Source organism: Cyprinus carpio, chromosome B22, assembly GCF_018340385.1.
Source record: "Cyprinus carpio isolate SPL01 chromosome B22, ASM1834038v1, whole genome shotgun sequence".
NCBI classification, from domain to species: Eukaryota; Metazoa; Chordata; class Actinopteri; order Cypriniformes; family Cyprinidae; genus Cyprinus; species Cyprinus carpio.
In genome coordinates, this window is record NC_056618.1 from 15,454,541 (window position 1) to 15,469,952 (window position 15,412).

At 38.9% G+C, this 15,412-nt stretch overlaps 1 pseudogene; it reads left to right on the top strand.

The window, feature by feature from the left end:
* The first annotated feature begins 14,130 nt into the window (after positions 1-14,130).
* LOC122141616 lies at positions 14,131-15,009 on the top strand (annotated as a pseudogene).
* Positions 15,010-15,412: the final 403 nt, after the last annotated feature.

Sequence of the window (15,412 nt, forward strand, 5' to 3'; positions counted from 1 at the left end):
CAAAAAAAAAGTAAGTCCATACAGGTTTGTTTGAAACAACCATGACGGTGCAGGTCGGGGGGGGGGGGAGTAAGGTGGGGTTTTTTGACCGGTAAACGATGACATAAACTTTCATTTTTTTAATGCTTTAAAAAGAAATTATAACTTTAATTGAGAAACTAAAACTGCCAGTAGGTTGGGGGGAAATATATTTGAATGAGTCATTCATTAATTGATCCATTCAAATAACAGATTCACATTCAGGAATTAAGTAAATAACTTTTTTTGAATGGGCCATGAATCATTGGTTCACCAGATTCATCCAAAACATGGATTCATTCAGAAATTGTGTTGACTGGAGACACCCAACAGTTCTGCTGTGGCTTTAGTAGTTAATATTGTTGTTGGTTAATGTAAGCAAAACAAGACACTATTGTGCTTAAAAATATAACACAATATTAATTTGTATCAGTCAACTGATTCGAAATGTAATGTGGCAGTCTTGGGCGAGGGCACCCCAGTCCAGTGTGTTAACTTCAGTAAAATATTTCAATATTGAATTTTAAAAAATCAATATCCATTTATCTGATCATTGTTTTTGCAGAACCTAATGAAATCTAATTATTTCTTTCTAAAGCTATTTTTTTGGAAAAGTCTTTTGAATGCTTTCCCATTTAACACTGGTTACATTTGTCTGTAAATAATCTTCATTCTATTTTTCTCAGCCAAAATTAATGTATGATTAATTAGCTTAATTACGGGTACATCAGTGTTTAAGGTAGTAGATTAAACATTGTAAATGCTAGACCGCCCTACCTTTTAAATGACAGTCTCGACATAGAGAGTTAAATATAAAGTCGGTATTTAATCATTTTAAGAATTTAACATTTACGAATGAGGTACTTCTTTAGGATTTACATAAAAGCTGCTATAAATAGAAAAAACAGATTCATATTCAAAATAAAACTCACCACGGGGACATTGACAATGATCGTATTTTTCTCGTATGGGGGTTTGGTTTTTTTTTCTGTGTCTCCATAACGTCCAGCATGTTTTCAGTTCTGATGTTTGGTGATGGTTAGACATCCAGTTTGGCGATTCACCTTCAGTCTGCCCCTGGAATCTCCGGTCATAATTATGCATTTACAGTGACACTGTTGGTTGTTATGTTCATTTCAACTAGTATTTAAAGAGTTTTCACTTTCAAACCACCACTGAATCCGATCATTATCCATCACTTTTAACATGATGAGTGTTGTTAGGTAGTGTGACTGGAATCTCCCACCATCGCCTGTCTCCACGGCATCTGCATCACCTTGCAATCAAACAGAAACAGGCTTAGTCACCACTTTTACATAACTTTATGACACTTTAACCCACTCTACAACTGGATGAGAAGTCGCTTTCCGAGCTGTGTTCACGTCAGCGCTCGAACCCGTAAACGGCTCGTTTAAGGTAGTTTATGTGTATGTGCCCTGGTGTTTTTTCTGATTGTTCCTTATCTGGACACTGACACCGAAACAGAATCTGATTGGCAGTTTTCTTAGTCCGCCCCTCACTAACACGCCCCCCCCCCTCTCCCTTTAAACCCCCCCAGACCACCAGACGGAAATGTTGGCACACTCACCGGTTGCAATCCACGTAAATCGTATCGGGGGGGGGCCTGTTCACAAGCAGTTTAAATTCATTAAACGGCCTATCCATGTATCTCAGTAAAAAACGTCTGTAAATTTCCGTGCACTTAATATATGTGTAAATCCTATTGGCCTTCTACACAAAAAATGTGTCATATGCAACGCATTAAAAACTGTAAGGAACCCACAAACACAACCAAGTATCTACAAATACAATTTTATTTTTCAGCAAATGCAGTACTGCAAACATTTAACTGGACTGCAAATATTATTCAACAAGAAACGCAACAGGACTGCAACATTTAACTAATCTTTAGATTTATTTTAGAAAAAGATTTGCAAACACAGCTACAAAAACAAACAAAAAAAAAATATACTAATCAAAAAACAAACAATAATGCAGACATTGCAATGGACACTTCAAAGGTCAGGGCAGTGATTTACCGCTGCAATCTCGGACAGTCACACACACATATTCTACAACTCTAATGACACCATCAGGACAATGCCATATTTTCATTTAATTCTGCTCTTCAGAATCTACAAAAGATACTGTTATATGCTCATAAATTTACAATACCCCTAGCAGAATATGCAATCATTTTAACAAAAATAAGATGGACTCATACACATTGCATGCTATTTTTTATGTAGTAACTGTCCTGATTTTACATTACAGATATTTACCATGTACTGAATTTATAAAAAAGTAAAAACTGAATTCATAAAATGAAAATGTAGTTATATATATATATATATATATATATATATATAATATATATATATATATATATATATGTATATATATATATATATGTACTTAGTCTCTTATCTGGATGACCCACAGCGTTTATGGTTTTGTGATAGATTTTCATGAGCCCCTTGATTGTCCTGGGACAGCCCAGTGCAATTCAACTGCCTGCTGTTCCTCAGAAAAATCCTCCAAATACCGCAAAAATCTTTGGTTTCCCAACATTTTCTGCATATGGGCCCTGGCAAACAATGACTTATGATTGAGATCCATCTTTTTCACCCCAAGGAAAACTGAAGGACCGTAACCTAACTATTATAAAGGGTGAATATATTAACTGAAGGTGTAAAACTTTTGAAACAAGGATGATGATGAGTAAATCATATTTGTTCTTTTTAGTACTGCCTATCAGATTCATCCAATTCAGATAGCTTACACCCTGCGTCTCTTAATGCATTGTGTTGCTTTCTTGAGTAAATTTGTTTACCTTTTGTATGTGTCGCTCAATTTTCCTCAGAGTGTGACAAGATGGATCTGAAAATCATACAGTCACTGCTGGAAAGGGTTCAAATCTGCAAAAGATGCAGAATGTGCAGTACCTTGTGGATTCTTCTGAACTGCACAGGGAAAACAAAGGACACATGAAACTCTATCACAAAACAAACATGAACCACCTATTCCTTTTTTTTTTTTTTTTTAATCAGTGATAATTATGACTTGCAGACTAAAACACAAACATCTGTTAAATGATCAATAGCTTCATCAGGCCAGTCCTAAATAAAAAATAAATAAAATAATAATAATAATCATAAAAAAAACGTATTATTTTGTTTAATAAATTGTCACATATACAGGCTAATTTATCTATTTTAAGGTATTGTGAGATTTTTAAAATAAGCAGTAAATGTTTCACCAAATGAATCAACATTGTTTCAATGTTAGGTAAACTAACCATTATCGATTTTATGTTGAATACGTGTTGATTCTGTGGCGTCATTTCAACCAACTTGAAAATCAACGTCGATTTCACCATTAGGTAAGTGAACCAGTTGCATCGATTTTTCCGTTATTTTTGAAATGGCGTGCCTGATGTTGGAATCAATATCATCCAACATCACTGACATTGGAGATCAACGCCATTTAGACGCCACCAGAAACGTTGATTCTACACTGATTCTATGTTAGTTTCATAGCTCAAAGGGTAAATTACATCTTTGTAATATTTAAAATATAAAACAGGTGAAATATGCATATACTTACTATTAAATACAGTGCTTTTGAAATACTTGTTTAAGCTTCATATTTAACTGAATCAATCACTACTGACATGCTCCTGAATAATTTGAAATTCAAATATCGATGGTGATTTCTATATGAGAATAACAGTGAATGTTAATAATCTCTAACTAATATAACCAATAATATTATACATGATATCAGAACAGAAACAACTGAAGCTATTAACGTAAAAACACATTTCAAACTCACCATCCAGATGCCAGAAACACAAACAGAACAAAATTAATATGGGAGTTTTTTTCTTCGTTTGTTTGATAAGCCCACAATAGTGATGCTTAAGAGTGTGAAATACACTCACGGACTGAACTGTGATATTTATCTGGTTGAATCCTGCCTCAACATCAGTTAGTTTCCGCTCACACGTCTGTCTCCTTTAACATCACAAAAATCAACAAGCTTTTGCTGATCTTATATTTTTAAATTAATTCTGGGCCTGAATGAAAACTAAGAAAAGTTGTGAATATTGGATTAGAAATCAGTATCTACTGGTGTTTTTATTTAGAGTGTGAGCTGTTAATCATATATGGACCTCTGACTATGGTGTGCTATATATAGTATATATATATTATATATATATATATATGTATATATATATATATAGTAATGTGTGTGTGTGTGTGTGTGTGTGTGTGGTGTGCGTGTTTCGATTTAAAATTTTATTAGTTAAGACCAACATATTATGTCTTAAATGTAACTCAATGTTAAATTCTTGTTTGTTGAATTGTTACATAAAAATCAATATCACAATTGCAATCATGCTGATGTTGAAGAAAAGAGCATGCATGCTCATATCTTGACTTTTGTGGTCCTTCTAACTTGCATTGTCATAAGCTACTTCACCCAGTAAAAAGGCACCACGCGGAGTTTTTCATACTATAAGAGAATTCACAGCAACCACAAACATCCAGCAGAAACTGTTTATCCACTGACAGATCAAACCAGATTTCTGTACAAAAACAAATGTGAAAATACTGCTCAGTTTACCTTTACAGTGTAATCATAATGCTTGCATGTGTTGTTACAAAAAAAATTCACATCAAATGTTAACTCTGGGCAGGAGTTGCACTCACAGGAGACTGCACATATTCCAAACACATAAGTACGTTTGCATGTGCTTTAATGCCATTGCTGGTTAAACATTTCATTCATGTGCTGATATGCGCATTTTCTAAGCACGTACACTTGAAGTGTTGTGCGGCACACTGTCAACAGTGTCTAGTTAGTAAGTTATCTTTTTGCACTAATACTGTCAAGGTATACTACAAGGTGTAAATACAACCACAGTTGGTTATGTCTAAAATTAAAGTAGAAACTGTTGAGAGACAAACGGATGTGTGCAGGTCTTAAAGGGAAAGTCCTAAAATGTCATTAAAGGGATAGTTTCAGTGATTCATTTTTTAACGTTTGATAGTGTATGTAATGTTGCTGTTGAGCATAAAGACAATATATGCAATATTCACAAGTTTCAAAATAATGGTGCTAAAGCAGCAGTTCTTAATCCTGTTCCTTGCGTCCCCCTGCTTTCTGCACACTATCTGCTCTGCATCTTTCACTCATTCAGATCATCAACACAGCTCCAACAATAAACTGTTCCAATCATGGCTGGCCCATGGCCAATTTGCCTGCCCTAGGCAAGATTTTGGGCTTCCTGCCCTTTGCCTCACATGAACATTAGTGAATATCAACTAACTTGGACTAACAATGAACTAACATTTGTAACAGTATTTGTATATATATATATCTATATATATATATATATATATATATATATATATTTGTTCAGTGAATAAATGATGCATATATAAAGTGCTTTATTTTGTATTGCTGTACGTTTTTATTGCTGTAGCACTTTACAATCATGTGGGTGAGTCTCTCCTCAACCCCCCCCAGTGTGCAGCATCCACCTGGATGATGTGATGCCAGCCACAGTACAACGGTGCCAGTGCACTCAAAACACACCAGCTACAGCTACAGGAGAGTCATAGAGCCAGTCAAGTGGATAGGAATTATTAGGAGGCCATAATTGACTAGGGTCAGTGGAGGAAATTTGGGCAGGATACCAGGGTTACACCCCTACTCTTTACGAGTGCCATGGGATTTTTTTTTAATGACCACAGAATGTCAGGACCTCGGTTTGCGGGTTACCAGCGATGCTGTTTCCAAACCAGGCAGTGATGCAGCCACGGTGCAGGTGTAGAATGTTCTGTGGATGCTGAGGCTCATTCCAAACTTCTCAGCCGTCTCAAGGAAGAGAGCCATTGATGTGCCTTCTTCAGCACTGCATCAGTGTAACTAGACTATGTGAGATCCTCATGACGTGAATGCAGAGGAACTTAAAAAAACTTAATGCTGTTTACCTGCTCCACAGGTGTCTTGTCGATGGTGATGGGAGCTGTGTGTGGCTGCACAGTCATATGTGTTAAGGGAGTGGGGTGGTGGGGTGGGGATGAGGAGCACCAGTGTTGATGAAGTATTGTTGCCCATTCTGATCACCTGACTTCTACCTGTCAGGAAGTCCAGGATCCAGCTGCACAGAGATCTGTTTAGTCTCAGAGTCTGGAGCTTCGCAACAAGTGTGGCAGGCCACTATGGTGTTTAAATACTGAGCTGTAGTCCACAAACAGCATTCTCACATAGGTGTTCTTATTTTCCAGGTGGGAGAGAGCAGTGTGTAGGGTTGAAAGCAATAGCATCATATGTAGAACGGTTGCTTACGATATGCAAACTGTAGCGGATCCAGTGAGGCAGGCAGCAAAGAGCAGATGTAGACTCTGACAAGTCTCTCAAAACACTTACTGAAGATGGGTGTTGGTACGGGCACCAAGGTGGATTTTTTGAAGCACGAGTGGGAACCACAGACAGAGAGAGGGAGGGAGAGGCTGAAAATGTCTGTGAAAACTCCAGCTTTGCAGATATTCACTCATCGGATGGATCGGGTTACATCTGCAACAGAGACGGTGAGTGCACTCACATCTTCTGCACCAGCTCCGGGGCGCTCTCAGTGTTGATGGTATTGTGGAGCCTTTGAAACGAGCATAAAAGTTATTAAGCTCATCCGGTAGAGAGACAGCAGTGTTTACAGTAGCTGGGTTTATTCCCTTTAAAGTCTGTTATGTTATTGATGCCCTGCCATGTGCTCCCTGCATTGTGTTGGTATTGAATTGTTCTTCAAATGTTTTTATATTGTCTTTTTCAGCTTTGATGGATTTCCTGAAATCGTAACTGGCTTGTTTGCGATTGTCTGTGGTTTTCGGATTTAAAAGCAGATGTCTGCGCTGACAAGACTGCTCTTTCTTCCCCCCTTACTCGACATCGCTATTGCGTCCACGTTTTTTTTTTTGGTTTGGGTAGATGGGATTGTTTTTTTTGTCGACACTACATCCTCTATGCACTTCCTGATGAAACATGTTACAATATCTCAGTATGCCTCTATGTCGTCATCAGACGCTGCAAGCAACATGTCCCGTCCACGTGATCAAAACAGTCCCCTGTAGTGTAGCGTTCTGATTGGTCCGATCAGCATTGACTTGTCCTGAGGCCGGGTGCTTCCGTTTCAAGTATCTGCCTATAAGCAGGCAGGAGCAGAATGGAAGACGTGATCCGATGGGCGGGGGGAGGGATTTGTAGGAGTCCCGGTGTCTTGCCGAAAAGTGATCGTTTTGCCGAAAACTGATTGCCATCTTTAATCACTTTTTGGAAATGTAAAACTGCTTTTCTGGGTTTATTGACCCATGTAAAGGTATTTCAACAGATAGAAAGGACTGAATGAGGGTATAATCTATCACAATATAACAAACCATCAATGAAATCCATTGTCATTCCGAAGGTTAAAAAAAGAATGGTTAACATTTCAATTAGTAGAGTTTGTAATCACTTTTTAGCAAGTGTAAAAATGCATTTTATGGGTATTTCAACAGGTAAAAAGGACTAATATTTGGATTTTATATTTGACAGATTATACTTCATGCAGTCCTTTTCACCTGTTGAATTTAAATGGCAAATAAAAAACCAATAAAATGCAGGTATACACTTGCCAAAAAGTGATTTACAGGTGGCAATCAGTTTTCGGCAGATGATCAATTTTCGGCACGACACTGGAAAGGAGAGTAGCAGTTGTCCAGTGCATGATCACCACGCATGTTGATGGTGACGTGTTTAAAATATTTTAAAGTTATTGTTCTGAAGTTGGCTTTGTTAAAGTCGTTCTTAACAATAAATGGTTCATCTGGGAATGTGGTTTCCTGCTCACTTATATTCCCATACAGTTCCTTGAGTGCCTGGTCTGTGTTGGCTTGAGGGGGAATGTAAACAGCTGTGATAATGATCGCTGTAAATGGTCGACACAGAAGCATAAGAAAATTCCAGATCAGGGGGAGCAGAAGGATTTAATAGAGTGTAGGTTCCTCTCATCATACCACAAGTTTTAAAAAGAAAACAAATGCCCCCACCTCTGCTTTTTCCCTGTGAGCTCTTTTTGTTCTGAGCTGGTGTGTATGAAAAACCCCATAAGCTCGATGGCTGGAGCCACTGTAGACTACCAGGTTTCTATGAGGCAAATAATGAAGCAGTCCTTTGTTTCTCGTTGGTATGAGACACGTGCCCACAGTTCACAGAGTTTGTTGTCCAGTGACTGAACGTTATCCAGCAAATGGTTGGGAGAGGAGGTCGGGGGGGCAAGACCGTCTGACAAGAATGCCGGCTGTCTTCCCTCTTTTCCAGCGGCGTTTCCTCTGTCTCGACCGTGTGGCCCAGACAAAGGGCTCTGATATGATGTCTGTAAACGAAGCGCCGGGTGTTCAAGAAACTCAAAGTCTGGTTTGCGTTGCGGACATAGGCACCAATGTTTAACATTACAACAGCTAACACGTAGAACAAACTAAAAACTGCAGAGTTTACTTGGAGCTTGCAACCCAGTTGCCATGCTCGGCAACATCTTGAAACAATTTCAGTGCTGATTATACTGTTCACCTTAATTAATTTCTCTCAAGATTTACAATCGATTCATATTTAACAAGATTACACTGTCAGAGAGGAAATGCCATATAAAATTGACAAGTTTAAAAAGGCATTGTAATATTGATGATTCATGGTATTTATCATAACACTCACTTTTGTAACTTTGAGCATATGTGAATATTACTTTATTAATAAATATTTTTGAGAGGAAAACGATTTGCTAATAAATGAACATCAAAAGCATAATACAAAAGAAGAATCAATGATAAACAAAAGTGTTATAGAAAAAAAATTACGTCATAATTTAGGTTTGTCATGAGGGAATACGTGCATGATCTTGTTCAGCTCTTCTGGATCTGATGTCATAAAACCATGGAAAAATGACAGTAGCCACGCCCACAGAGCAGAGAGGACCATGGTCAATTTATCTAGTACACACACACACACCGTTGAATCTTCAAATGCAATAGATTAATACAGTGGGACTCCTGTTGAAAAACATCACATTAACCCTACACTGCACACATCATAAGGCATGTTACTCCGTTCCTAAACTCCCCGACTCCCCCCCTCTTACTATACCGATCACCCTTCACACACCCACGCCATTCATTTGCTCATCCACACAGGAATAAGTTAAAACACTTCCCTCTCCCCCGGCTCGCAGGACCCAGCCGTGGGCTGAAGAGCAGCCGCGGGAGACTGTCAGGAGAGAAACACTCAATAAGGAGGCGGAGATGAAGTTCACCGTTATTTCTAGTCCATGCGCATTCGGAAACGGGGAAAGCACTCAAGTCTGATTATATAGAGTCACACTAAACGGGGAAAAGCGTGACAGTCGGGCAAAATGGCAAAACAAACAATGCCGCGAGGTAATGGTGACTCTAATAGTCAACCCCTCCCGGTCCTAACTCAAACTCTCACTAACTAACTCACACACACACACACACACACACACACAACATACTCACACACACACAGGAGTCTAACTAACTGTCTATCTTCATCTCCGGAGGGCCTATTGCCCCCGAGAGACAGCAAAACGTAACCCCACAAGTCACCCACCTTCATCTCGTGCACCTCTTTTTAATGAGTCCTTTGATGTGCCCACAGGTGAATACAATCAGGGCAAATCTTTTAGAGCAAATCACATGAACACCGGATAACATTCTACTGATGTGCCCACAGGTGAATACAATCAGGGCAAATCTTTCAGATAGATGCATCTTTGAGAATTTGATGTTTTATATTGATATGATTTGATATGTTTGAATTGGATAGGCAATTGGCAGAATATATATTTACCTGACTGATAATAAATTGTTACATTTGATTTTATTCTGTTTTACTCTGTAATTATTGATTCTAGTAGATTGCGTTGAATCCTTGTTAGCGACATGAGCGCCAGAATGAACGAGCTGATATAAAATAAAGAGTTTAACTAGAATAATCAAAATGTCAGAACAATAGATCTACTAATTAGAAACAGGCATACAACCAATTTGCCTTTTCAACCTAAATTCGAGGTCATACTAAAATGGAGTCAGATTAAATAATAAAATGGAGTCAGATTAGATACCAAAATGGAGTCAGATTTGAGTTTAACCTAAAATTGAATAAGTCTACGCGCTCTACATGTCTACATGATGAAAGACCGAACACGCAGCCGGATACCTTCCTTGGGCCGAGTGCCTGGACCTTACAAAGTGGTGACCCAGCCGACGTGATCTCCCGAGCGAGTGAGTCTTTCCAGCACGAATTTCAGATTGAGTCTCACTGAGGATATGAGGTTTGAGCTTCTTCTTCCCTTTCTACAACTGCTGTGGTAAGTTCGTTCCTTTCTCTTATTAGAAGTGTTGAGGGGAAGCTTTTTGCATCTCACATATAGACACATTTTTAGAACGGGTTGGACACACCCATTGTCAGACTGGAGACCGTAGAAATCCGGTGGGGGGAGAATTTACCGGGAAACATGGCTTTTCAGGGACAATACAGCGACAGTGTAGATCAGGAGATCAGGAAATTCAAGCCTTACAAATAAAAGACACCCTTCTTAGTCTAAATGATAAAGGATTCCATCTTAAATGAAAAAAAAAACAACTAAATCATATCCTGGTTTTGGCCGAGGGGAAAAAAAAAATGGCATCTAAATAAAAATATATAAAAAAACCGACTTGCCATCATCTACCTTCTTCAAAAAAATGACCTTGAGACAATAGCCGAAAATGAACGCATAATAGCAAGCATCAAAGAAATTAAAAAAGCATGCTCTGAAGAATTGCAAAAGCTAAGGTTGAGGCATTTACATTCGAAAGACAAGGTTGGGCAAGACAGAGTGAGGTGATGTAAAGAAATCGAAGCGCTTCAAACGAAACTCCAAACCGGCAATAATTATCTATCCGCTCTTGAAGACTGCTGCGACAATATCAGATTCCCAGTGGCTGCAGTTAAGCAAGCAGCACTGGATGAAACCTTTGATTTGTGATCAAAAACAGTGATAGTGACGATGATGATGTTGCCGCGTTAGAGAGTCAAACACGGAAAGAAACTCGTAACCGAGCTCCCGTTCAGAGATATAAAGAACAAAATCAGCGAAGTCCGATTAAAACCAGAGCAAAGCCCAGCGGAAAACCCTCCAAATCAGTTAGAGTTGCTGTACTCAAAAACCATGACAAATGCAAACGATGAAATAACCACGATTAGCCGCCCGTTAACATGTGAAGACTGTACAACACACAAACAGATCGTGGGAATGATGCCCAGAAGAGGGCCATTCCAACCCTACTGGGAAACACTGATGTTACAAGCCACAGTGTATAAATTAGAAACTAGAGATGTATGGCAAATCACACTCTTAACCATTCCTGAAGAACTCCGATCTAAATGAACCCCTCAAATTAAATCTGGAGACATAATCAAGCAAAACAATTACGAAAAATGACAAGATTATATACGAACAATTAAAACTAGCATTGTTAGATGTGAGGGGTCAAACGAGCGCAGATTGGAGCAGGATACTAGAAATTAAGCAGGGAAAAGCATTGAACCGTTTGAAAAATACACGGACGTCTGTGGATGACATGCAAAGAATATTCCGGTCTAGAAAAATGCAAGCTGTGATCACACAAACCTTTATTACAACTCATAAAGAACAATGCTGGCACTCCAGTCCAAAATGCATTGTTAAATGGAGCAGATTCGCCGAAAAACACGTTCAGAGCGATTGTAGATTGGGGTTCAAGGATAGAAAACAGATGGAAATCAAAGCCCCACACTATTGCATCTGCACAGTGGTTAACAGAAGGGAATTTTTCTAAAAGCAAGGGGTTGAAAAGCATGTCCACTTCTTGGAGAGGGTGACTTTCTGTGAGGAATAAAAAATCAGAACTTTTAGTTCAGAGGAAGCCTGTGCCAGTCATGAAAATCCTCAAACTTCAGGAGAACACAGCAAAACAAACCTGTGGCAAAGATAGCAGGTTTTGTTCTTTCTGTCAGAAAAATAGGCCATACAAGAGGAAAAATTCTGGTCACTGGGAAGGGGTAGACCTCCACCCTTATTTCTGAAACGTAGGATATCACTTTCTAAAGGCAAAGATCAGGGATTTACATGTAACAAAAGTCGTCCTCAGGTAAAACTCCTAGTGAGTTGACTGCATTGTTCATGGCAAAGGGCTTCAGCTCATCCAAGGCCTCCAGCTACTGACTTCAGCTTAATAGCAATAAGTTTAATATGGAAACATCCAAATTTCAATAATCCTGTTTGCTGTTTTTTCAAATTTATAATTGTGCTAAACATTGTGCGCATAGAACGCACATTATTAGTTTGTGCTACTAAAAGTACACATAGATTAGTTGAGTTTATTCTTCAAGAAACACATGGAATGCTTTACTGTAAGTGTGTGAAACACTTAGGTTTAAGGTTGTAGATGCTACATGCATACTAGACAATGTGTCTTGTGTGAAATTGGAATAACTGTAATACTGGAATTGTGTAGCAATTTTCAAGAATGTGCATGTGGTCTATTATGTAGAATTTATAAAAATATAAAATAAAATTTATAAAAATAAAAAAAATAAAAACATTTGTATGGATCCAGTATTTTGAGGCAGATCTCCCTCATACTCGCATTTAGAGGCTGGTTACGGTTTACAGCAACGGGACCATATTTACATCACAATTGTAAAAACTCCTTCCTTTGTTTGGAGCATGACTGCATTTACACAAAGCCACAGTCAAATGCAGCCACAAAAACACCATTTGATCTTTTAAATTGACTTGAAAAATAATGAAAGGGGAGGGTAAAATACTAAACATCAGACCAAAATACAAGAAGTCTTTATGTGCCACAGAGATCTGAATGTGTGAACACACACCATAAATAACAATTGCCAAACAGACAAACACAGACAAAGGTGAACACATTTCTGCCACAGATCTGACTGTAGTGAGAGCAACTGCAACTAAAGCCATGGACATTGGTCCATTGGAGTTCATGATGACATTGGTGATAAAAACACCAATTAATCCATAAAATGTCCCCAGCAGAACTGGGGTCTCTAATGCTCATGACACAGCAGACTGTGAAGGCTCGACGCAAGAGCAGCATCAGGTGTTACACACTCAGGACTGCACTCAAACAGTAGCAGTAATTCAGATCTGACCAACACAGAACTCCGTTTCATGTGACATCTGGACATTAAAACTACAATACATGAGGATGAATGTAGTTAAAATAATGCCCACATGCCTGAACATGAAACTGATGAAAAGTTCAAAATTAACTGTGGTTCTCTTTTTATGTGTTTCTGTCTCAGGTTGACGACTGCAATTCTTTGGAGGACAGATACCAGGAGGGCGCCTGGTCCCATCTGCACATTAAGCCAGACAGCAGAATTGTTACATAACCTGAAATGTGGGAGAGGAATGTGAAAGAAACTTGAAGGGGCATTCACACCTCACAGTAGAACCTCAATACACAAATATCTATATGGCCTCCCGGATTAGAACCGGAACTAAATTTGTACAAACACAGATTGCAATAAAATAGACTTCTATTCATCTCCCAGACATGAACACAGAACACACGCCTCCACCATTGGATCAACACCTCATCTAGGACTATCCAGTCTGTACACTACACACAGAAGACAATGATGGCTTAGATTACAAATGTGGTACTCCCACTAAAGACCTATTGTCCATCTTCACACTGGACAGAACCGCATAGCCGCACACACACACACACACACACACCACACACACACACACACACACACACACACACATCTGTTACAAGGAATTCAGAATTTCCATTCTAGAAAAAATCTAAATCATGTGTCTAAGTCACTTCTTAGAAACCTTGGATCTACATAAGTGACTTGCATTGGAAGATTCCTTATGAACAGTGTGATTATTATATCTACCTTCATAATTGTGATTGGATTATTATTATTATCATATGTTTTATTGATGCATACCATTTTTATAAATATGTGAGTTTACACTGACTTTTTGCTACTCTTCATTTAATCCACCCAGACCAAGTTTATCCAAGTTCCACTCTCTATTGGCATAGTTAGTTAAAAGATCAGGTAATTAAATGGGGGACCACCTCACTAGATATATGACTTTGAGGGTACTGAGATCTTGTTTACCAGTCGCAATTGTTGTCATGTAACTCACAATTATGTTGTCTGTACATGTAACACACTACAACTTTTCTCTCCCAATGATACTAAACTCAATCATTACATGGCCATTCAAATGCTGTTCAAGTGTTCATACACAATGATGCATCATCAGTGAAATGAATTCTTTCACATATGGAGGACTGAGCTGTCCTGCTAATCACTTTTGCTTGGAAGAACGCCACAGGACGCAGAGGTCTCCTCATGGTGGGACGACACCTTCTATGAACACGGGACACAAGCTTTGGTCGCAACGATGGACTTAGTACAGAAAGTCATCCTTCAAAAACTGAATTCCACACTCTCTCAAGCGCAAGTGGAGACAAACTTGGCGCGAAAGACGCACAGATTATGTCTAGCTCATCTACTCGATCGGCTCAGACTGCATACACCTTGGATTGGGGGACTGGATGCTTTGAGGGATGTGCTATTGGGAGCACACTCATCTTCTCCTTCACACTCTTCCAATGCTGCTACTTCAGATACCTCATTGGAATGGGTAAAGTCATCCACCAACGCTATCCTGACTCTCAGTCCCCTACAACTACCCAACTTTCAAAGACTGAAGTGACACCGCCAGAACCCTTGTGAATGGCCTACGGTGCCAAAGGGGGAAAACTATAAAGGCTGGAGCCGGACCGTCTGGACTGAGGGGGACGACTTTCCCTAAGAAAACAAAGGACTTTCCTGATTAATTAACATTTGAACACTCTCTTGAACACCCTCCTGCATAAGTAACAGTGCCATCAGAGACGCACCAAACCTAGCAGTTCACACCTCACCATCACACTCCCTCCACTTAGTTTCACTCAGAATTGGCAAATAGTATAATATTCTACATTAATGCAAGTGATATTTACAGTCATGTTTGGTATCATTTGAAATGTCTCAGTGTGCCCGGTACAATGGTCCACAACCATACAAAAGTAGACAGATCCTAAGAGTCAAGAGATATTTTTGATAATGTAATGGGATTGCCCTTTTCCAGGGTCTCCATGTAAAATACCTTCTGTTCCCTTTGAGGTGTAAACTATCCTGGTCTGGGACCTGACCTAAACAAATTGCAATTGTTAGTTTCTGTCTTCATCTCGGGGGATGTTTGTCT